The following is a 25,708-nucleotide window of genomic DNA, read 5'->3' on the forward strand; positions in this document are numbered from 1 at the left end:
ATCGTCAAATGACGTGTCTTAAAATGTCATTCGAGCTGCTCTTACAAACTGTCCCTTTAGGACAGATGTCTTCAGATGGAACGGGTGACAACTGGAAAAGTGCAACAACATGTTGGAATATGTAGGCTTCTTGAAAATGTTAGCTAAATAGCCTTTACGTACAGTGTCCCTTACCAATTTCACATCTAAATGACTGATAGTGTCCTCTTTGTATGAGTGTGTGAATCTTAAGAAAGAAGTACTATTGTTTCATTCCTCCACAAAGCTACATGCATCATCTGCACTCCCTTGAAACATGATGAAAATATCATCCAAAAACCTATTGTAAAGCTTTACTTTCTTATGGATGTCTTTACTAAATATGTGTTCGTATTCACACTGTGCTAGAACTAAATTAGCATAACTTGCCCCACATGGGGAACCCATCGCTACCCCTACCACTTGCTTGTAGATGTTGCCATTGAAACTGACGTAGTTGTTGTTCAAAATCACATCCAGTAATTCCTGAATCAAACGTATTTCATCCCTCTCTGCTCCATAAGAAATAAGTTTCTTAGTGATATGTTCTAACCTTATGTCATGTGGGATGGAAAAATAAAGGTACACCACGTCTATTGTTAAGAAAAAAATGTTGTCATGGAATACAAATTTTTCTAAATTTTTCAAAAAAGCCCAAGAGTCTTTGCATATCTGTTCTTCCCTCACTACATATTTCTTTAATAAGTCATCCACAAACTTAGAGCATGCATATGTAATAGAAGACCTTGCATTCACCAAAGCCCTTATAGGAGGGTTTTCAATGTTTTTATGTAGTTTAGGTAAAACAAACAAACTGGGTGTTCTTGGCTTCAAAATCACAAGGTAATTATAAACGTCAACACTGATCAACCCTTCTATCAACAAATCCTTAAGGAAGGAAAAGATTCTTTTATAAGCAATATTAATTTCATTAAGGCTGAACCTCATGTAGATCTTACTGTCTAGCACATCAAACATTCTGTTGTCATAGTCATCATTGTCCATGATCACCAAACCTCCACCTTTGTCCGGTTTCAAAACCCGGACCGGTAAGGTTCTGACCAATCTCAAAGCTTCAGCTTCATCCTCAGTTATGTTCTTAATAACATTTTTTTCTAGCACTCATACGTATAGACCTCAAATCAGACTCACACATGTGCTTGAACAAAGATAGAGTGAGGCACACGGGTGGGTTGTACATACTAGCCACTCTTAAAGGGTCATTGATGTAACCCATACCGCCAAAAATTACAGACAAGTTCAATTTTCGAATATATAATTTCAAATCAATCAAAACCCCTGGTAAGTCAAAATGTTCCTAGGGTACGAAAGTCAAACCCTTACTGAAAAGTTCACACAAGTCCTGGCAAATGGTGTAACTTGAGAACTTGTACACCTTGAAGTCACCACTACCATTCAACAAAATGACAGGTGCGTTAGTTATCTGTTGTACTTGTGATTCTCCTTCGTGCTCCTCGTGTTGTATCTCTGTGGGTGGTTCTGGCCCCTGTTGGAAAAAGAATCATTCATTTCGTTACTGTTGTAGTGGTTGTTGCCAACCGCGTTGGTAACAGGATGCTTGTCAGCAATATTGTCCCTCCAGCTGCCCTCAGATAGATCTAGATCGCTGACTCCTGGTCCTACCCTCACGGGTACCTCAGGATCATTCCCACTGACCTTGTTCACAACATTTGTACGTTGTGCAAGGGCATGACCAAATATACCCTTACCTTGAGAGGGTGGTGGTTTTGGGTATGCAACCCCATTCTTATAGTCACTGATGTCCCTTCTCAGTTTCTTGAGTTTCACTTCCATGTTCTTCATTAATTGTTGGTCAATAGAAGAAAACACCCTTTTATAATCATAATGGTACCTTATGAACTCAGGGCGTGTTTTAATGTCATTATTTAAAACTGTGATTTCGTTAGTTAAAGCCTCACTAGAAATAGAATAATGTTTGCACATCATGTCCATTAATTCAATACCGTGCTTGTCAAACAGCATTAAAAGTTCATTGTAAAACACTGTCCCCACCTCTAACCCTGGAAGGTATTGCCAGGATCGCAAACCTTTCCGTACTACACCCTGTTTCTTACACTCTCCAAAATAATTTACTTCCAATTGTAACTTTTTTAGTTTTAACATTTTCCGATCAATCTCTTTTAACTTAAGAGATAAAGACTCACCTCCTCCAGCAGAGCATTCACTAATGACATCTTTGCAGTTAAATCCAAAAGCTGGTTGTGTTTTTAACCATTCTGCAACATTAGGGAGCCCTATAAGCCCAGAGGAGGACTCGGTTGTTGAGTTTAAATGGATAGGGCCTTCGCCACTGCCTCTGTTTACAGGTAAGCTGTGTTTGACAGCAAAATTCATTCCATCAGTTCCAACTTTGTTAACAGCAATGTTAATAAACTCTCTAGCTGCTTTAATCATATTGCTAGATTTGCCACTGGAACAGCATACAGAACACACCACTGTCTGAACCTAAAGAACATAGGGTGGCTAGAATTGCCTATCCAACTTCAGTACAATCAGCTAATAGTAGCACATAAAATTCTCTACCAACCTGAAAACACACCCGTACATACAAAAATTGTCACCCCCTTACAGCAACATCAAGACACTTCGCTCATCCAACAAATTACTAGCCCAAACTCTCAAAAGCAACAACTCATCTGGAGACTATCTATATGCCAACTCTGTTGGAAAAATATGGAACTCACTTCCTGCTGAGCTTACTTCATAACCCGTTCTAACCCAATATAAAAAAAAAAATCTAACAGTACTTTAAAAGGCAATGGCTATGCCCTTGCTTTAATCCTACCTGACTGTAGTGACCACAAGATGACTTAGTACTTGAAGATAAGCACAACTCAAAATAAAAATTCCAACAGCTTTATTTCGATACAAACTCCACACAAGGATCAAAGAATCTCCACAAGGATCAGATGCAAACTTGGTTGAGCGCTTTCATCTGCCTAAGAACAGATTTCATCAGAACCAAGAGACTCTACAAACATGCCCTTATATACCTAGTTGGCGCCAAAATAAATTGATTAATCATCAATGAATATATTATCCATGCACTGGATGTATTTGTTTTTGTTTTTGCTTTTTGCAATATGATCTAAGAAATGTTTTTAATAGGTTTGTCATTTCACATACATTCTCACGCAATTACATGCACTTTATATGTATTTGTTTATAGTGCATTTTTGGTTTCAAAACCTTAGTTATAACAAAAAGCAAAAACAAAAACAAATACATCCAGTGCATGGATAAAATATTCATTAGATGATTAATCAATTTATTTTGGCGCCTAACTAGGTATATAAGGGCATGTTTGTAGAGTCTCTTGGTTCTGATGAAATCTGTTTTTAGGCAGATGAAAGCGCTCAACCAGTTTGCATCTGATCCTTGTGGAGATTCTTTGCTCCTTGTGTGGAGTTTGTATCGAAATAAAGCTGTTGGAATTTTTATTTTGAGTTGTGCTTATCTTCGAGTACTAAGTCATCTCGTGGTCACTACAGTCAGGTTGGATTTTTGTTTGTTCTTGGTTTCATTTCCGTGATGGCTGATGTGCCTGAGGGTTCGCCTGCTCTTACTGATCGAGAAGAGCTTGTTTCCTTAAGGGCGGAGGTTACGTCACTACAAGCCGACGTTGGAAAGCTGTTGGAGATGGTAAGCAAGGTTGCGTTGCTTACTAATTCGAGCAAAGAACAGGTATCAAGGGTTCGTAATGGACCGGACGATCTAACAGCCAGCAATGGACGGGAGGAATTTGCTGAGGCAAATGACCGGGAAACGCGGAAGCGGAGAATTGAGTCTAATTCCAATTTTAACAGTTTATCGGAAATACCAAACGCTCAACCCCACCAGACTAACGGTTCGTATGCTGAAGGGGAGGCACATAAGCAGTCTCAAAGACTGAATCTAAAGGAAGCAGGTGTGGAGGACAACCACTTGAACATTTCTTTAGATGCTGATTGTACATTTGATTTCAGCTTGTTCCATTTAGACGACGAATCGCAGAGATTGGGGGCTAGACCCAAAAGGAAAGATGCGGTGAAAACCTACTCTTCTGTGGCTCAGCGGTTAGAGTCACAAAAAGGTACTGTTACAAATAAAAAAACAAGATCTAGTCCTAAAGACTTACAAAATTTACACAACAAGAAAAAAAGTTGTTCTGTTGTGAATAATAAATGTTTTAAACAGTTTGATGTTAATAATTTCATCAATAGAGATGTAGTTTTCACACAGAATGAAAACTGTTATGATTTTAATAGAACTCCGACTAGGTTTGAGGAGGGTAATATCAAGCAGAAGATACATACTTTAGGCAAGAGGCTCTTACAGGCCAAAAGCATTAAAATTGATAATGCTTACCTAACACAATGTACTGTTTTAGGTATTATACCCAAGGGGTTACGATTTTTCAAATTACCATTGGGTTTGGAATATACTGAGAATGTTAAGTATGAATTCAACAAAATGTTTGACCAATTTGGTATTTTATATATGGAGAAACTGATGAAATGTAATGAGGAAAAACTGGCCCATATAACCAATGAGATTGATACATTAAATGAAGAAATATTGCAGGATGTACATTTTGACCAATGGTGTGATTTATACCATAAACAGTTTAGTTCTGTGGAACATAAGGTGAATACTATTGTCCACAGAAAGAAAGGTAAAATTGACAGAGATATAATGTTGTACAAACAGCAGAGAGCATATGTATGGCCCCAGAATAGGAACTATGGGATTAAATCTATTAAGGGAAATGAGACATTTAGAAAGGAAAGGAATGACACATGGAGATTGGAGGATGACCAAAATTTTCAGGGGGGACAGTATCATTCAGCACCCAAAACCTACAGAAGGAGATATTAGAACAGGACTCCATTTCACTGGCAGGTCAAGCCAGACTTGAATCCAGTGGTCCCCAGTTAAACATTGCAGACAATTCTTTATGCACCACCAACACATATGCAAACAACCCTGTTGTTATACATTCGTATAAGGGGTTGCAGGTGTACAACTATACTGACACTTCTATTTCTGACGAATTTTGTACCTTATTTTGTAAGGGTATGAAATTCATCCCCACCACCAAGTTCAACATTTTCGACATTATAAAGGAGACTAAATTGTTTTGTAGAAGAATGAACTTGGCTATTCAATTTAGGGACACTAATAAAGAAGACAATATGGTGCAGGATGATGACAGTCATCATTTTAGACTGAAAAAGAAAAGCACTTATGTCCCAGGATATAACCCCATTGTAGCACAATATGAAAAATTGGTTGCCAACGACATGTATTGGTTATTCAACCAAACCAAGAAAAATGTTCAACACTCTTCCATTAGTTTGCAGGACAACCTTTCAGTGGCAGAAAGGGAGTGTTTGAACACAGTCATAGGTAACAGGGGCCTCAGGATCATGAAACCGGACAAAGGGGGTGGGATCGTGTTATTCAACACTACCGATTACAATCAAGAAATATTGAACATACTGCACGAATCCGGGAACTACGAGGAAGTGTCTTTCAATCAGGTCAATATTGGTTACAAGCGTATTGATCTTGTAATTGAAGAATTTTTACTTGACAATAGGATTTCCAACGAGACTTACGAGTTTATTAGAACGGAATTTCCCAAGATGGCCACCATCATTGGGATTCCAAAAATACACAAAAATGTCAATAAACCCCCTTTTAGACCTATAATTTCCGGTTCCAAGTCCAAAACATACAACATAGGGGTCACCATTGACTCTTGGACGAAGCATGTATACAATAACGTTGAACATCTTATTAAAGATTCCTGGAATTTTTTGAGTAAACTAACCCCTATGATTTGGCGAAAAGGGCAAACTTTTTTAACTATTGACGTCATCGACCTTTTTTCCTGTATTCCCAGGGACAAGGGGCTGGACTACTTTTTTGACAGTTTAAAAAGATATTCAGGTTTGAGTTTTGAAAAAATTAACCTGTTAGTAGATATGATGAGGTTAGTCCTTGACCACAATTATCTGCAATTTCAAGGGGAACTATTCAGACAAAGTAGAGGAGTTGCCATGGGGGCTTCTTGTGCCCCAGTTTTCGCCAACATGGTAATGCTCGAATGGGAATCCTTGTTTGTATTTCCCAGTCCTTATTACAAATATATATCATATTATACCCGATACTTGGATGACCTGTTTGTCCTATGGAACGGGCCAGTTCATGTGATATCAGAATTTATAGAATATTTAAATAATACAACTGACTTCTTGAAATTTACCTATAATGTGGAGTCTCAAGGTATAGCATATTTGGACACGTACATATACACCACTGACACTGAATTTCAATCCAAAATTTACAGGAAAAAAACTTTTTCGAATGATTATTTATATTACAATAGTTGTCACCCACCCCACATTTTTAAAAATATTTTCAAAGGTCAGTGTATACGAGCTGCTCGGATGTCCTCGACGAGGGAGACAATGGAAAGAGAATTAAACATCATATATGAAATGTTTTCCAACAGGGGGTATCCAGATAATTTGATTAAACCTATACAAGTTCTTGTTATGAAAGAATGGGGCAATAAATATCCAGCTTTATTAGGAAGGCCCTTTGTATCTCAAGAGAAGAAGAGAGCAACAGCAGGATGCATTTGTGTTCTTATGTACAGTCCATATGTTAATATCCTGAAGGAGATATTTTTGAAACATTGGAATCTCTTCAAAATTTCAGAAGATGTTTGCAGTGCAGTGGGTAATGCCCCTACTTTTGTTTACAAAACATCATTTAATATCAAAAGGATGTTGGAAAGGACCAACCCGAACCACAGAGAGGTGGTTGGGAATATACATACCAGGAAATGTGGTATATGCAAGCAGTGCAGATTTATCAATGAAGCTAAGGTTGTGAAATTGAAAAATATTATTCGCAATAGCTTGCATAGTAAGGGAGGTAATTGCAATACATCTAGATTAGTCTATGTTGCCACCTGTGTGAGGTGTGATGCATATTATATAGGTAAAACAGAAAGGAGACTCAAGACAAGAATTTATGAACACACATACAGGATTAGGAAGCAAGATCCTAACAATGCGTTAAGCAGACACATTTTAGATAAGGGTAGTGAGCATTCCTTTCTGTTTAGCATCATTGACATTATAGATCAAACAGCCACAGGGGGCAACTGGAAATGTTATTTATCTCTTCTTGAAAGTAAATGGCAAATGTTATGTGATGCTACGACTAAACCAGGTCTCAATGACCACATCAGCATTAAACCCTTCCTTATTTTTGATAGTTAATTAGCAGCTGTATTCAGTTTTACTCAGTCCCCATTAGATTTATATATATATTTTTAACGTACAGTATGTTCGACTGTTTGATAATTTTATTGAATGAATTATTTCAAATTTTCCTGCATTTTTAATGCATTTTTTAATGCATTTTCAATACATTTATTGAAGGCATGCATGTATATAATTGTTGTAGGTATACACAAACATATCGTGCAGATATATTTTTTATTGTTCCAACGCAGTTGGTTGCATCCATTAGACAATATTGCATCCCAACATACATATTGGTTCTATTTTTAATTTCTCCTTTTTATTTTTATTTTTCATTTTCATTTTCATATTTGGGTCCTTTTAGGCATGTATTGGTATTTAGTTAATGGGGCCTTAGGAAATTGATTAGCATATGGACCTCAGTTGGTTTGTTTTGCATGCGAATGGGGCTATGTGTTGTCGTTTTTTTGTATGTACATCTTGTTACAAGTATTGTAGGAATTTTTTAGTATTCCAGTATGTTAACATGTTATTTGTAATGTAATATGATCTAAGAAATGTTTTTAATAGGTTTGTCATTTCACATACATTCTCACGCAATTACATGAATTTTATATGTATTTGTTTATAGTGCATTTTTGGTTTCAAAACCTTAGTTATAACAAAAAGCAAAAACAAAAACAAATACATCCAGTGCATGGATAATATATTCATTAGATGATTAATCAATTTATTTTGGCGCCTAACTAGGTATATAAGGGCATGTTTGTAGAGTCTCTTGGTTCTGATGAAATCTGTTTTTAGGCAGATGAAAGCGCTCAACCAAGTTTGCATCTGATCCTTGTGGAGATTCTTTGCTCCTTGTGTGGAGTTTGTATCGAAATAAAGCTGTTGGAATTTTTATTTTGAGTTGTGCTTATCTTCGAGTACTAAGTCATCTCGTGGTCACTACAGTCTTGCTTTAATCCTGACTAACTCTGGCAATATAAACATGTACTAAAGAGGTCTTTTGGCCAGCCCTACATTGCTTCCTAATTTTTATTCTATAACAAATCAGATTTATATATGACAGAATGAATTACTTTTATCCTATGTATTATATCTGTAACAGTGCTCTAACTTGATTAATGTAATAGTTTTTCTGTATGTATGCATGGAGATTTTCTCCCCGGGCCTCCGCTGAAAATGGACAAGTATCCAGTCAGACTATCCCAGTCAACAAATATAAAATAAATAAATAAAATAAAATAAATGCAATTTAGTAGCCTAGTCCATGTATCAGCTACTCTCTCAGAAAACCAATTAGTACACTTCACATTCCTATAGAATTTTCTAGATAGGTTGTTTGATGATTCTCTACTAGTTTTTGATAACCTCAAACATTCCCAGAAGTTGCTGTCTCTAAATACCCTCTATACCTGGATAAAATCTCCACTTAAACATCTGTAAGAGACACTGTACAAGTTCAGATATTTTAGTCTTTCATAATAACTTACATTTTCACATTAATGTATACCCTTGGTATATTTCCACTGTACTCCTTCCAGTTTACTCATGCTTGTTTTCTTATAAGATTTGATATTGCTATTCCATACTCAAGTTTGGGTCTAATGTAACTAAGAAGCAATGACTTCATCATTTCTGATTTCCTAGACTTTATAAATCTTTTTGCACAACCTATAGTACTATAACTATCATTAACCAATTGGTTGATATGATCAGAAAAACTCAAAGCTGGATCAATCCATATACCCAGGTCGTTAAATTAATGTAAAGTTTCAATCACTGTGTGCTGTATTAAGTAATCACCTTTCAGTGTATGTCTCACAAATCTCATGTGCCTTGTTTTTGATGTATTTTTCCGCATATTAGTCTCTTCTGCCCAAATGGTCAATTTAGTCAAGTTGTTTTGCAGACATGCCCTATCTGTAACACATGTAATCAGATTACTCATTCTCAAGTCATCTGCATACAGACTGTAAAACACCTCAGATAAAAAAGATAGATCTGAAAGAAACAATCTAAACAAGTATGGGTCCAGGATAGAGACCTGTGGGGCACCTTGGCTGTAACCTCAAATTTCACATGTCCAATTGCAGTATGACACTTGCCATGTCTTATATGTAAGACATGCAGTTATCCATCTTATCAAGAGCACATCAATAGCTAGCTAATTTATTGATCAGCGTTTTCTGTATTACCTTATCAAATATAAATGACATCACAGCACAATTTTTCATTCATAGTTGTTATTATATTGTTTTAGAACACCATGTTATAGGTGGTGATATATTTATTTTCAACATACGCATACTGATATATGGTTTCAGATCCCAACTTTTTCAATTCTGACAATAATTTATCCAATATAACATTCTTCATTATTTTTCTACTATACGAGGGGAAACTTATGGATCTGTACTGTATGTGTCTGGGTTTGTCCTACTTCCCCTTCCCTTAAAGACAGGTTTAACAAATGCATATCTCCAATCATGAGAAATCTCTCCATATTTATATGCCCTAGTAAATAACAGATGTAATGGTATCTCTGTTTTTTAATTTCTCCAAATCTTTTGGGTTTCTAATACCATGATGGGAATGAACCCCATTCCTAAGTCAAAGTACAATTAAAGTTCATGAAATTAGTATTGTTCCAATCTTTGATGTCAGTCAAAAGTGCTCTTCGCAGCACCCGCAATGTGCCCAGTAATTACTCCTTCTTGTATTGGTAGCATATCTAAATATGATCGTAGACTCTTTTTTTATAAGACCCGTTACTCCTACTACTATTGGAACTATATTGGGTTAGAATGGGTTCTGAAGTAATCATCTTTCTTCCACATTGCTCTCATTTCTGCTTGCAAATCCTGATATTTAATGACTTTGTGTCTCTCTGTACGCAGGACACTGTTGTCACTGGGTGTGGTGATTTCAATGATCAATGCTACTTTTGTCTTCTTTTCTTGGTCCACTATGTCTGGTTTTCTAGCATCTATCTTTGAACTGTTGGTAATGGATGATCCCATGTGATGTAAACTTCATCATTTTCTATGATGTTTTGTGGCGCATTCTTCCAGTGTCTTTCAGCCACTTCAGTACCATAATGCTTGCACAATCCCCAGTGCAACAGTCTCACCACATTATTATGCCTTTTGGTATACAGTCCTTCTGCAATTAGTATGTCACAAACAACAATGAGGTGTGCGACTGCTTCCAATTCTGTTTTACAAAACCTACATTTGTCTGTTTCTTCTACATGTTCAATGGACTTTGTAAACCAACGTGTACGTAGCCTACTATCTTGTGCCACCAATGTTAACCTTTCATCTCTTGGTTTGAATTCACTTCTCCTTAATCATTCCTGCGTTCATTCCTGATCAACATGTAGTTCTTCTAAAAATTTTCTATACTTGCCACTATATTTATGCATTTTCCACATTTCTTGCCTTCTCATCTGGTCCTTCACCTTATATTCTTTCTTTTGTTTTTTTGACACATTCAGTTGCTGCCTGTTTTTTATCCACTTGTGGTTTGATTTCCATTCCTGCTTGATGCCGATATGCTTCTGCTAGCCTAAACAGGGAAGTCATCTTAGATTTATTCTCCTCATATTTCAAAGCTTTCACTACATTTGGGTCTTGTGAGGTTAGCAGATATGTGTGGAGTTCCACGACTGCAGATCTGTACAAGTAATCAGTTTCAAGGGGGCGCATCCCTCCTTTGGAATGAGGAATATATAATCTTGGTATGCTCTGATTTTTATAAATCATTTGGTGAGCATGAAGCATCCTTCTTGTTTTCCTATCTAATCTATCCAACACATTTTATGGCCAGTCAATCACTCCAAAACTGTAAGTTAGGACAGGAAGAGCAAATTGTTTTATAGCTTGGATTTTGTTCCTAGATGTCAGTGCTGTTTTCAGGATTAATTTAAGCCTTCTGAAGTACCCCTTATTAAGTTTTATTCATATTTGTTTGTGTTTTTTTGTTGATCCTTCATCAGTTCCCAAATATTTATACACTCCCTCTTGCTCCAGTTCTTTTATATCACATTCCTGTCCCAAACTGATGTTTTCCTGATGCTGCAGTTTTCCTGCTTTAAAGATTGCTTTGCACATTTATCAAGACCAAATGACATTCTTATATCATCTGAAAAAGTTTTGACAACTTGCAGTTGTACTTTCAGTTCCTCATCTGATGAGCTATACAGTTTCAAATCATTGACAAAGAGAAGATGTGAAGTCTTTAGACTTTTTGTTTTCTACGAGTCAAGTTATAGCCATGGCCTAAGCTGTTAAGTAGACAGCTTAATGGGTTAAGGGCAAGGCAGAATAGCAATGGTGACAGAGAGTCACTCTGGAATATCCCCCTTTGAGTTTTTATCCCCAGAATAATAATTTGTCATTTATCATGGCTTAATTGCAAAGTGGCACTGTAAGTGTATGCTGAAGTGTTACTAATTCTGTTTCCTCCCTGCACTTTGTTTGGATACATTTTGCATAGTTCTTTTTCAATATAATCTACTTTGATTAAAGCTTCTGAGGTTACCTAGATGTCACTAGGACAATTTATCATAACCTTTGTGAAGCTAAAATGATTTCCATAAGCTTTTGTAAATATATCATTAATTTGTTGTGCCTAAGAATACATTTTGGAATCAACACATATTTTATCAGTATGTCTATCTTTACTTCTACCACATCCTATGTAGCTATAAAATGGTTTCCTATTATGCTCAATATCTTTATATACATTTTCTTTTAATTTTTCATGATCTTGTCTCATATTTTGTTTAATTTGTCTATCCTGCTTGTTAAGTTCATTTTTCAAAGTTGCAGTTCGACCTCTTACCATTTCTTATATTTTTGTCTCTCACCTTAATTAAGTATTGTGTTCTTATGGTAATGTATCCTTCTGATGTATAAGACCCAAACTGAAGAAAAAGAAAAAAAAGAAGAAAAGAACACTCCAAGCCCCAAGAATAAAGTAAGTACTTTCGTTTACTGAATTAAGCAAACTTCTTCAGACAATACAATGCAACTGAATTCTTAAATACTGAAGGCATATGACATCATCACATTCAACAACCAAGCTCTGCCTTCATTTAAAACGGCAACCATATAATGACTACACTAATACTATATCACCCACAATCTTCTTCTTCTTTTGGCTTTTCCTGGTTAGGGGTCACCACAGCGGATCACCTGTCCGCTCATGATTGGCAGTGGAGTTTTACGGTGTCGAGTTGCCAGCCCGGCACCCAACCTTCTGCAGAAGGCACACACATGCACACACTCACACCTAGGGCCAATTTAGAGTGTCCAATCCACCTACAGCATGTCTTTGGGATGTGGGAGGAAACCGGAGCACCCAGAGGAAACCCACACGACCACAGGGAGGACATGCAGACTCCGCACAGAAGGCACCCCAGCTGAGGATTGAACCAGAGAACCTCTTGCTGTGAGGCTGCAAAGCTAACCGCTGCACCACTGCGACCACCCACACTATATCACCCACAATAAACCTGAAAATTATCAGTCTATAACAATGTATTTAAAACATGAATCGAAATACAAACACAAGTGCATATCTAAAAACTCATACTATAAATAATTAATTATAACCATCCCCGTAAATATTTATAAAAAGCCTTAAAGGTAGAAAGCACCAATGACCTACAAAAATAAAATAAAATAAAATAAAATAAGAAACCAGTTTATATAGTGAGGTATTTTAGCTAAGGGAATAAAATAAAGAACCAGTTTATCTAGTGAGAGATTTTAACTTAAGAATACACTTAATAGATAAACTGTCATTGAGTCCTGGGGGAGTATGAGCATTAAGTCTAAGCTGCCAGGCTAATTCTTTTTCATCCAATTTCAAGGATGATGGCCCCCCCCCCCTATCATTTTCAGCTACTCTGTCAATAGCAAGGAAGAGGACTTCATGGGTGGGATTAACCTTCATGTGTCTAGCCAGAGCATTATTCAAATTCATCTTGTTAATATTATAAACATGCTTGTAAATCCTATGCTTCAATGGCCTCTCCATCTTGCTGACATAAAAAGCTGGGCAGTTCCGGCAAGTGCTCAAAGAAACAACTCCCCTTGACTCACAGTTAAATCTCCCCTTAACTGAAAATCATTGGTTTTGCACAGTGAAGGTGCTAGCAGTATTAATGTATTTACACAACCGGCAACTCCCACATTTCAACATGCCACAATGTGGAGAGTAATTGAAGGACATACAACTTTCCAAAATTGCTTTCAAATTCCAACCTCTCCTAAAGACCACTTTTGGTGCTTCACCCACCTTATCCCGGATAGATGCATCCTCATGCAAGAAGCACCAATTCTTAATTAAAATAGATCTTAATAATGGTGCATCCAATGAAAAAGTGGTAATAAAACCAGTATTGGTGCCACTAGTAATCTGCAACTGTGGGGGCTCTCCATCCATCACTGTACCAGTTAGCTCACCAGCAACATCCTGCCCAACAATGGGTGCCAAAGGACCATCCTTAAAGGTGCTCACGACCTGTCCAATCAAGTCCCGTACCAATCTACCTACAGTCTCCTGCCCAACATTTCCAGCTCCAAATAACACTGATTTAAATATCCCATTAGTTCTTTTAACATGAACCTCGCTGACCAACTGGTTCACAAGTCTCAATGGGTATCCCCTCTTAAGGAACATTTCTCTCAAGAGGTTACACTCCACCAGGAATTCAAAATCGAGGGACACCATTCTGGCTGCCCTAACTAACTGGCCCTTAATGACCACCCTCTTCTGATGGTAGGGGTGGGAACTGGTGAAATGTAAGAAGGCACTGGAGTACGTAGGTTTCCTGAAAATCCTTGATGTATATCTCCTATTGATCCTATCCATAGTGAGTTCAACATCCAAATAAGCTATTTTTTTCACTTTGGAAATTCCAGGTAAACTCCAAAAAACTAGTAAACCTTGTAATATGATCAACAAAGTCCGATGCCATGGGCCGGTCGCCCTTCCACATGATGAAAATATCATCCAAATAACGGGTGCACCACACAACCCTTTGCTGGAAGATATTGTCTCCAAACAAAAAGTTCTTCTCCCAGTGGGCCTCCACCTGATTTTTGTTAGAATATTTATTATAATAAAAACATTTATACCCTGACAGAACTCGTTTCCAGTCATTGTTCTTTAACCATGTCTCACAAACAATAACAACATCAGTCTTATGGGAATGTAGCAAATTTTCCAATAAAAAAACTTCATTATTAATGCTCTGAGCATTGACCACCATCAGAGATGCAGCAAATGTTGCTATTTGTAAACTGCTAACATTTTTGACCTGTCAAAAATCCTGACTTATGTTTGTCAAATATTGCAAAATATCTGCTGCAAAAAATTATCTTCCTTGATCTTGGCAAGTGTACATCATCCTGTCTAAACACAAGTGTGCCCCAAATTAGGCTTGTATGCTCTACACATTTCAATTTTTTTAAAATGAGACTTTTTTTCCATGTAGTTATTTACCCCAATTTTTTTTCATTCACTGTGACCTAACTCTTCTTTCGATATGTGATTTGTAAGAAATACGTCCTAACACTTGTGCAAGCTTTGTAATCTAAGAGGGCTGTAAGTTTCCTAACGAAAAGAGATGAGATCATTTGTACCAACATGAATAAAAACATATCTATACTTCCTTACTTTAAGGTGTACTAAGGCCTTTGCCACATCCTCTATTTTTGCTCCTGGCGAGCATAACACTATTCAATGTTCATTATCTTCTCTGCAAATGTAAGTATCAGTTCCTCTAATAACTGAATCTTTTATTACATTTACAAGCCTACAATTCTCATCCAGCTGCCTTTGTACATAAACAGCTTGAGTCATGTTGTCAACTTCTGTCTTTCTTCCTTTTTTTTTTTTACAATAATGTTCTTAATCCTTACACGCTCAGTTTTAATTTCTTCCTTTTCACCTGCTTCTTACCTCTTTTTTCTACGTTCTCTTTTGGAAAAATGATGCCTTTTTCTGTAGACTGAAGGTTTTCGGGTAGAAAAATGTTATCATTCCCTGTAACCTGTGTGTTACATAACAAAGTGCTGTCCTTTTTAGTATGTATTCACTTTATAAACGTTATTCGTTGTCAGTGTCTTCCTTTCCTTCCATTTTTATTTTCTTCTGTAGGCTCTGAATTCTCAGATTGTTGAATACTTGTATCCAGATTCTAAAGATGTCAGTGGTATTATCTTGCTCAATAAGGGCTGACTGACCTTAACTGACAATAGACACTTTCTTTCCTACGTGTGTTCTGATTGCTCTTTGCCCAACTTTATTAATTTCATCAGTCCAGTCATTAATATATGTCACAACAGTTTTCCAAGCTGTGCCAGTTGCACAAGTATAATCATCATCAGTAAGTTTAGATTTACTACTAATAATGGTAAGCAAATCATCCAACTTTTGAGATGAGGAACATAGACCGCCAGTGTTATCAAGTGTTACCTTTAAATATGCATAGTGTTTGGTACACTGTACAAGATATTTGTACTTTAGCAAATCATTAGTAGCATACTCATTTAAGGAATCCATTTTCAGCTGCAGATGAAAAAAGAATTCTAAAAGAAAAGGCTAATCAAAATCAGTTACCACAGAATTAACAGAAATTTTACATCAACGTCTGTAAGAAAAATCATGCTAGCAATATACGACCAAATATTAAATTAAGTAGACTAAAGTCATGGCTCTGACCGTACCTGTACCGATTATGAAAGTCACACAAAAACTGAGATTCCTTTACACTGCACACGATTGTACTCAGTAGCTTCTGCTCCCTGTCACTCACAGTCATATCTCCTTATAACAGTAACAATCAATAAATTACAAGTCAACAGAGGATTGTTTCACATAAACTCTGGATTGTCCTTTCTACAGTATGTGCGAATGTATCTCACTAGGCCCCTTGGGATTGCTAGAGTTTGCCTGTCTAAAACCTATCGCTTTTTAATAAGAAACAGTGAAAATTAAAGGTAAAACAACAAAATATAAATCAAAGTAAATCTTCTTGTTTACAACCTATCCCTTTCTTCCTATAAATAATAAAAAAAACAGTGGTGGAAAAACAAAATATAAAAATGAAGCTTCTCTTACTAGGCATCTGCACAGTCCATCACAGACCAACACAAGGTTGTTTAGATAAGCTCTGGATTCTTTTAATCAGTGTGCCCAAGTATTGTACAACTAAAAAAAATAAAATAAATTTGTAGGAATGAAGGAATATACCTGTTTTTCAAGAGTTTATGTGTCTGAATGCCCAAGGTTGTAATATAGGGTCTACATTAGAACACCAAAGTTTTAAAACTTCAAATGTTCTAATATCGACCCCTATTTAGCGAATGCTTAAAATATCAAACATACAGAACAGAGAATTTTTTTCCCAGGGAAAAAATTTGCTGTTCCGAAACACATACACACAACACAAGCACACCAAAAAAGTAGCAATCCACACACATACACTTAAAATCCTACATCTAACCCTACACTAAACTGTACATATACTACTATCTATCCACTTACCTTAACTCAAACCCTAACCCTAAGGTCCGTCACTATCGCACACTCACCTCACCCGTGCCCTAACCCTAACTCACCTACCCCGCCCTAACCCTAAAGTCTATCAGTATTGCACACTCACCTGACCCGCGCCCTAAGCCTAACTCACCTAACCTGCGCCTTAACCCTCACATCCACACAATCACACACTTAACTGAACCCGACCGTAACTTTCCACCACAGTGCTGAAAATAGTGAAGCCACAGAAACGGCTAACCGAATTCTTTCCCTAGGAAAAAATTTGGTGTTCTGCAGCTTCGCTATTTTCAGCATTCACCGAATAGAGGTCGATATTAGAACATTCGAAGTTTCAAAACGTTGATGTTTTAATATAGACCCGTAATATACAATGGGAAAATAACCCAACCACAGTCACATGAATTCTCTCACCACAAGGAAACTCAGTGAAAAACTGGATACTTTGGGTACAGAAATTTGATTTGTTCACCAGTGCAATTCTGGAATAAGCCTTAATGTTATTTAATACTTTTAACTTTCAGATGAGTGGAAAGATAAAGCAACAGTAAGTAGTAAGAAATTCTAGAATTATTGTGAGCCTAGAAGGAACTTGCCATTCATTTGCCTTTTATTTCTTATGAGGGTACAAGCTCTTTCAAACACTATATGTTGTTGTGTTGTTGTGTCTTTCGGCTTTTCCCAGTTAGGAGTCACCACAGTGGAACTCTGGTCCGCTAATGATTGGCAGTGGATTTTTTACATGCTGAGTTGCCAGCCCTGACCCACAACCTTCAACAAAGGTACACCCATTCACGCATGTCTCCACACATAAGACGCTCTAGCTAAGAATCGAACAGGACAACGTCTTACTGTGAGGCGAAAATGCTACTGCAGCACCACCACTGCAGTTCTTTCAAACACTATATATGTGTCTGTAACAAGGGATAGCATCAGAGCCATATCTAGATCATTTGAAACCCTCCCAAATCAGAGTAGATGAGGAGGAAAAAGTAGAGTTCCTAACACACCTACATTGCAAGCAGTCTTTGAGCTCAGTCACAGATAGTCACTCTTGCCCAAACACCAGCAGTGAATAAAACACTTGCAACCCTCACTGACAGAGACTGATCAGCATCTCTTCTACAGTGTCAATTATGCCCCAACAGCTTGAAATTGGGGCAACTTTCTGCTTCACCCCATGCTAGCTATGGCTTTGCAGATGCTATTAAGAGAAACAGAACTGACCTTATCAATTCAAAACACTAGCACACAGTCAAAATAATTATGTGAAGAAAAGGATGTGTATAAGTTATATGTTAGTCAAAAAAGTGAAAATGTGAAATAAAGTAAGAATGTATAGAAACATTAATGAAGGCAAATGCTAATCTGAATGTGTACAGGAGCTGTGATTTTACAAGAAAATAAATCAGTAGCATATGGGTCAAAACGTTTACAGATGCTAAAACATATATGCTCAGATTGAAAAGAATTATTAACAACAGTGTACAAAAAAGGGAAACTAAAATGAATATGTCTACGGTAAAGAACTTTACTGTAGAATCTGATCAAAACTGCTTGCAAGGTACATCCCAAAAGTCTTTGCACAAAGTGCCACCTAGTCTACAAAGACTGTTCCTTAATCTACAGTGTTAGGATAGAAAGTGAAACACATACCATGCAATAAACAAAGTACAGCAGATATGTTGAATACAGCAAGTTTACCTGAGGTGTAGGAAAGCTTTTTAGGAGCAGAACATGAATGTCTTTGTGTAATTCTGCTGTTAGATTCTTTGGGTAATTTAGCAATAACCAATGACATAAAGAAAAAGTAAAACAACTTCAGAGATATACAGGCATGGATTTGGAAATGCAGCTATTGAGAGGCATTATAATGAAATGATGGCTTGAGCAAAATCCATAAGTTTTTTTTTTTTTGCATCCTTCCCCACAGGCCAGAGACTGATGATTCGTCTACCTGTATCCATTCAACCCATTCCTTCCACAGTCATGGGAGCCAGTAATTCTCAGGTCAGCTGAGATCCCTATAGCTCATTTGTCTCAGCCTAGAAATTCGCCCATGAGCTTATCCACTTATGGTGATAGTCAGGTGGTATGGAGCAGGCCAGCTTGCTACTCCTGCAGAGTGGCCTACTGTATCCCCTCCAACACAGCAACCCTTGCCTATGGTGGTTTGTCTGAGCTGCTCTATAGCTGTCCTCTGACAGGAAGCATTCCTCTGCATGCTGAATTCCCCTCAGCTCACACTGTGACTCATACATAGCAGCAGAGGCTTGATAGGTTCATAGGTTCATAGGTAGCTACTAGGCTATCTGCCCGAGGGCATCTATAAGCATAGCCAGAGTGTGTCGGCTTTCGCCACCCCATTGAGTAATTAACTGATCCTCTGTCAAGCAGAACCAATGAAGTGATCCCAGGGGTGTATTTTCTGTTACCCATCCACTCGTCAAGGTTTCTCTTGAAGAGTGTCAGCGAGGGGCTCTGCCTAATGTAGTTTGGAATTTTGTTCCAAAGCATGGGGAGTCTCTGTGAAAGGAATCTATCCCTCCAGCATGTTCTATTTATTGTTGGGTGAGATTTAGCTCACTAGAGTGCGTGGCTCGCAGTGACTTGGATTTCTTTAGATGGAGCATGTCCATCAATTATGAGTTGGACATGGCTTTGTAAGTCAGGCAGAGATCACCTCTGAGTAAGCGATATGCCACTGAGTACAGCCGGAGTTTTTTCAGTCAGGCTGCATAGGACATATGTTTGAGGCTAGTAATCCTCTTGGTGAGGTACTTTTGTGGTCTTTCCAGCTGTTGGAAGTGCCTTGTGAGGTACATCCCAAATGGGGCATTGTACTCTGTGATGGGTTTAATGAGTGAAGAGTAGAGGGGCACTATAACATCTTTATTTCTAGATGCAAACCCTTTAGTAATTAGATTTGCCACATAGAAGGATTTCCTTACTACTTTGGCAATATGATTGTCAAAGAAGAGATTACTATCTACCTGGTCCCCAGATCTCTTATTACCTCTTCTGTTTTAAGGGAGCTGCCACCTATGTGGTAATTCGTGGGTGTTTTGTTTTTCCCAAACGGGATGACTATGCATTTTTTGGCATTTAGCTTGAGGCCATGACTTTGACACCAGGTGTCCATCTTAGTAAGGCCCTTTTGGAGGATGTCCGTGTCAGCCAGAGAGTCAATTATGGCTCCCAGTTTGCAGTCATCGGTGAACTTGGTTAGCCATAGTCCTCCTGTGTTTGCCTGTACTTCTGAGAAGTATATGCTGAACAATAGGGGTCCCAGAACCGAGCCTTGCGGGACACCACTTGTGACTGGTTTAGAGTCGGACCTGGAGCGCACTATTCTTACTGTGTGAGTTCTGTCTGTAAGCCAGTTGGCAACCCATCTTGTGACGTAGGGGTTTATGTTCAGGCTGGGGAGTTTTTCTGTAATAACTGAGTGGGGAATGGTGTCAAAAGTGTTGGTGAGGTCAAGGTAGGCTGTGTGAACCACCTTTCCCTCGTCTATGGCCTTGGAGACTGTCTCAAAGAAGTCAACCAGGTTTAGTAGGCATGATCTGCCCTTAACAAAGCCGAACTGGATCAGGTTAAGTGTTTGGAGGTTCCCGATGTCTTTGTTAATGAGTTCCATGATGATTCGCTCCATAGCCTTGCAGACCAGGCTAGTCAGGCTTATGGGGCGATAATTACCAGGGTCAGTTGTGGCCCCTCCTTTGTGGAGAGAAATAACCATTGCTGTGCACCATTCTATGGGCATGTAGCCTGTGGAGAGGCTGAGGCTGAACAGCGTGTTTAGGTGGGGGGTTAGTTCATTCTATAGTTCATGCAAGACGCAGCCTGGGACACCATCTGGTCCCATTGATGCTGTGTTTTTGGCTTTTGAAAGGGCTGTTTTCACCTGTGCATCTGTGATTTTTGGGACACTACACTTTTCCAGTATTGCTGTGGGCCCTTCTGGAGGTGAGGGAGGGTGAAGTTTGCACTGAATCTATCTGCCAGAATGTTGGCAATATCAGTAGATTCAGTATATTTTGTGCTATTTTGCACTAGTTCAGTGCATATCTGTGAGTTGCCACTTAGATTCTTAGCATAGCTAAAGAAGGCTTTGTGGTTATCTTTTGAATCCTTAGCTATTTTTCTTTCGAAGTTAGCCTTGGATGATTTCATGAGGGACCTTAGTATCTTACTGATACTGATCAGGGATATCTTTCCTTCTTGGGATTTGCTTTTTTTCTGAACTAGTTTTCACCTTCTATTGTATAGCCTGTTTATGGCAGGGGTCCACCAAACTGGTTTCCTTCTCTTAGGTGAGTGAGCCTTGGTTTTGCTAGGGATGGCACAATCCATGCATCCTTGTAGGTGCTCATAGAGTGCATTTGTAAAGGTTTCTGCATCTTGGGCAGCGTTATCCTTTAGTGTGGGGGCTGTGAAACTTACCACCTCTGTCTTAAGTAAGGTGAAGTCTGCTATAGAAAAGTTTTTTACTGTGGTTTCCTTAGTTGGGGGTGGTGGGGTGTGGACATCCAGAGTGATTAGCTTATGGTCTGATCTAACCAGTGACGGGTTGACCTCCAGTGTGGAACACCTGTCGCCCATGTTGGTGATGACCAGGTCCAATATGTTTTCACCTCTGGTAGGGGAGTTTACCAGCTGATCCAGGGCATTTGAGTTGATGAATTCCAGGAAGTGCTGGGCCTGGAAGTTTGTACTTGAGTAGTTTTCCCCTGTGAATGGTAGGGTAATTGAAATTGCCCAATATCAGGGTGTTTGGTAGGACCTTCATGTTTTCCAGTGTCTCCAGAAAGGTGGGATGGTGGTCCTGGGTTATGGAGGGTGATCTGTAGCAGGCCTTTGCATTGTGGATTTTCTCGATGTTAGTTGCTCATGGATGATTTCAGAGGTATCATGCTGCGCCACTAACCTGGAGGTGTAGGTATCCTTGATGAATATAGATACACCCCCTCCTTTTGTGTTTCAGTCCATGTTCTGTGGCTGAAACATGTGGTATGAGTTGTACTCGGTAGTGCTGGGGTGCTCTCTGGAGCCATGAACGAGGTTTCAGTTACTGCACAGATGTCGATGTTCTCCATACTGAGGAGTGCTGCGAGCTCGTGCATTTTGAGATTTAAACTCCTAGCGTTGAGTAGCATAACCCTCAGTTTTTTATTAATTGTGCTGTTTACAGAGGTGGGTTTGACTTTTGAGCCTTGCCTAAAAAAGGCACTATGGGGGCAGCAGGTCTATATTAGATCAGTGAATGCTTAAAAAAGTGAATGCTGATTGATCGACCTTATGTAAGCGAAAGCTTACAATCTCGAACTGTCAGATCAGTGATTTGTTTCCTAAGGAAAAAAATCGCTGATCCAAAACACATACACACAAGCACACCAAACAAACAGAAATCCACACACATACACCTAAAATCTGACACCTAACCCTACACTAAACTATGCATACACCACTAACTATCCACTTACCTTAACCCAAACCCTAACCCTAAGGTCCGTCACTATCGCACACTCACTTCACCCCATCCCTAACCCTAACTCACCTAAATCCGCCCTAACACTTATGTCCACACAATCGCACACATACCTAACCCGAGCCCTAACCCTAACTCACCTAAACCACCCTAACACTCACATCCACACAATCGCACATTTACCTGAATCTGACCCATAACTTTCCACCACAGCACTGAAAATACCGAAGCAACAGAAACAGACAACCAAATTCTTTCCTAGGAAGAAATTTGAGTTTCTGTTGCTTCGATATTTTTAACTTTCACTAAAATAAGGTCGATCAATCAGCGTTCGCTTGTTTAAGTGTTCGCTGATCTAATATAGACCAGGGGGCAGCAAGAGCCTTGGCCAGTATTCAAAAGCCTAGGGGTGACAGGGGCAATCCGTCTCTTGTGAAGCAATGCGTCTTGTCGAGCATGTCGTCCCATGCTGACAGACATTGGATCCCTTTGAATGACACCAGAAGCTTAGCCAATTGTTGAAATTGATCATTTTTTCTTTAAACTGAGGTATCATTCTTGGTGAAGGCAGGATGCTACTCAGGGTCAGGGTCATACCAGCCTGGGCTACATGATCAGAGAGCTCTTCCATGTCTCTTTTCATGTAGTCCAGGGAGGTACATCTCAGGTCATTCACAACAACATGAACAATGACAGAGTCATATTTGTACTTGTTCTGGAGTGACCTTAGTGCTTGTGTTATGTGGCGGATTCTGGCTCCCAACAGGCAGCTAACAATAACCTTCTGTTTGTCCAGCCTAGTGAGTGGGACGTCAGTGTGCCTGACTATAGAGTCACCTATTACTAGTGTGTTAGGTATGTTATTTCGCCTTAAGGGCTGTGATTGTGCGGCACACTGATTTTGTGTTTTATGTGTTGTCTGGTTTGTGACGGGAGGTGCAGGTTGTTTGGGTGTCTGCTTTGGAGGTCTCTGATGCTTTTGCAGGTTTTTATTTAGAGCCTCTGAGTATGATTTTGTGTATTTATGTGTATTTTTTGCCCGTGCTGTTTAAGTATGTCTGTGTGCGGCTGGAGGTGTGGTGCAAGTGTTAACCTTTTCCTCTTGACTGCCTGTTCCAGTCTTGGGTGGAGACAGCTTAGCTTCCAATTTGGCTATATAATTGCATCTCTCGCATATGTTAGTGTTTTGTGGTAGGAGGAGAGGGCTGTCTGTGTACATGAGGCAGTTTTAACATTGCCTCAGGATACCCAGATTCACCAGCTGGACTGGAGAGTACACCTGAAATTGGCCATTGGTCATGCTTGAATAGTAGGGTGAGCTGCTTAGTTAGCTGATGGACTCAAGATCCACTGGGTAGGCACCTAGTGCTGCATCCCTCCTCACAGGATGGATGATCCAGCAGTGGCCACTCTCTCTCATCTCCATCCCCACCCCACCACCTCCTACAGGCACCCAGGCCACTATTAGAACTTGGGCCACCAAAGGTGCAGTCTGGGCTTCATCCCTCTATGCCACAGAGCAGTGTGGTAATGAAAGGAATTTTGTCCTATTTTTCTTTCAGAAAATATGCCAAGTGCTTAATGTTTGAAGCTGACAAAATTAGTAGTTCTCAATCAAATAAGCAGATAAATGAGAGGATTTATGATTCACATCTGAGAAAAGAAATGTGCAAATAAAGAGCAAGAGTTGTAATACATTGCCCAGGAGTTCAGACTCAGATTGAATAAGCAACACAGAGTTATTCCAAATGCAGTGCATAACATAACAATCCAGAGGAAGAGATGCTAACATATCCACAGAGATGCTAACAAGACGGTGTTGCTGAAGTGATGCTGTAGTGGTAATGTGCATGGTAGACTGTGAACAGTTCCACAGACCTGGGTTCAAACCGAGCTGCAGATGTATGATATATTCTATTCTGTAGATTGGGGAGTGAGTGTAGCATATTAGCACTTTGCTTTAATTACATATATGGCACCTACTAATTGCCATGTATGCTTTGTATGATTAAATCCAAGAGAGGCTGTATATGTTGTACATTGGCGTGTTGTCTTTTGCAAGCTATAGGCCGTGCTTTAAGACCCAAAAAACCCATAACTTATACTTGAACTTATTGGATGCCCGCACCATTCAGCCCAACACCATATTCATGGACAACTTCAACTACCCCACTATAAACTGGGATATTTATACAACCTCAAACTTAGAGGCCCAGAGATTTTTGGACTTAGTAATCATAAACACAATGGACCATATTGTCCATGCACCCACTAGGGGTGCAAATCATACTTGACCTGATACTTATAAACATGGGAGAATTCTGTATTCCCCTTAGTATAGTGTCCTCTCTGGCACAGTCAGACCACAAAGCTGTCTCTTTAATAATAAAAATCAGTTCTGTTGACCCCAACTAACCCTGTAACATTTATTAACTGTTGTAAAGCAAACTTCCTACTGCTGAATGATAACCTATCAACATTTCAAGCCCCCTTCCAAACTCTGAAAACACAGCTGCCTATCTGGAATTTTTCACAGAAACCCTGTACAATCATGTCAATAAATGCATACAGACAGTGATGCCTAACAGAAATAAGTGCAGAACTAACTCCAAAACAAATCACTTTACTAGAATCCAAAGATAAAAAGGTTGTACAACAACAAAAAAATTATAGCCAAGATTAGGACATGTCACACCTAGCATGATAAAAACACTCATCAATCTAAACAAACAACTGAGTGGGATAACTAAGTGCACTAAAGCCAGATTTAAGGTAAATATAGCATTATAGACAAAGCACAATAACAGGGCTTTCTTTAGTTTGTAAAAAAACTTCAAAAGCAGTACAAGGCAGTGTGCAGAACTGATTGTAAATGGAACTGCCTACACGGAGATGGAAGATATAGCAAATCTGCTGGCTGACAAAGTCAGCTCCAGTTTTACCCACTCTTTTCCCTGACTACCTCCCAGGAAATTCCATCAAATAACCACCCCCTCAACTATCACCAGGGAGCAGGTCCTAGATGTGATTTTTAAGGCCACTGCACTGATGAGCCCAAATAATATTCCAGAATGCCTCCTGAATAGCCTGAAACATGACCACTGGAGTCACTGTTTAGGCATAGCCTCCTGACAGGTTTTGTGCCATGCAAATGGAGAACTGCAATGGTCATACCTCTGCATAAGGATGGGCCATCAGTGGATCCCAGGATTTACAGCCCTATAAGCCTGACTAGTCTCATATGCAAAGCAATGGAAAGAATTATCATGGAAATGCTTAATAAGGACATAGAAAACCTTCAAACACTGTATTCAAC

This window comes from Protopterus annectens, chromosome 14.part0, assembly GCF_019279795.1.
Source record: "Protopterus annectens isolate FY-2018-M chromosome 14.part0, PAN1.0, whole genome shotgun sequence".
NCBI classification, from domain to species: domain Eukaryota; kingdom Metazoa; phylum Chordata; order Ceratodontiformes; family Protopteridae; genus Protopterus; species Protopterus annectens.